This window comes from Parambassis ranga, chromosome 3 (assembly GCF_900634625.1).
Source record: "Parambassis ranga chromosome 3, fParRan2.1, whole genome shotgun sequence".
Lineage (NCBI taxonomy): Eukaryota > Metazoa > Chordata > Actinopteri > Ambassidae > Parambassis > Parambassis ranga.
Window position 1 is genome coordinate 21,589,327 of NC_041024.1, and position 845 is coordinate 21,590,171.

The following is an 845-nucleotide window of genomic DNA, read 5'->3' on the forward strand; positions in this document are numbered from 1 at the left end:
AATAACCTTAAATAATCCACCCTTTAGGTTCAGGCCTCCCTTTACATAAATAACCCTAATGACGCCTTTCCACATAATAAATCTTCATTTAACATAAGATGGATCTACACACATCACACACCCCTCTTTTCTGACAGCTTGACTCTTCCTGTAGCATACATTACATAGTGGACTTCATCCTCTGTGAACTACAGTTCCTGCCTGTTTGTAAAAGGCTATTGTAGTCTGATAATTACAACCATTTAAAACAGAACATAGAGATGCTTGGTCTTTCCTGTATTTACACAGCTTATTGTTTCTATACATATCACGTTAACTTCTGTATTTTTGTTTTATGACTTCCTTGTCATACACTCTGCGACACCAGGCATCATTTTATGATGTCTGCCCTACACATTGTCAATGATTATTTAACCACAAGCTGCTATAGAAATCAAAACTTTCACTATGTGTGTCACTCTCTTTCTTCTCACTTCATTGTCATGGCTGATCACGGCGTTCCTTTCGCTGTCATTCAATGGAACCACGGTGGTTAAATGTTTGTGCAGCTTTTGCACTCCTCACCGCATGTGTTACCTTACCCACATGTTCCTGTTTCTCAGCTTTGAACAGCCGCAACTCCATCACTCAGCCGTTAAGTTCATTCCCATCTGCATGACCTCAGTAATGTTCATTTCTATCAGCATAAAATTGAACTTAATCTTTTAATTCAACTCATTTAAATTTTTAAAACTTTATATTAAAATACCAGCTTTGTCTTTTTTCATCATTCATAAAAAATATCTATAAAATATGCTTTTTTAAAACCTGATGGAGGTGGCAGATAAAACACACACACAACACAA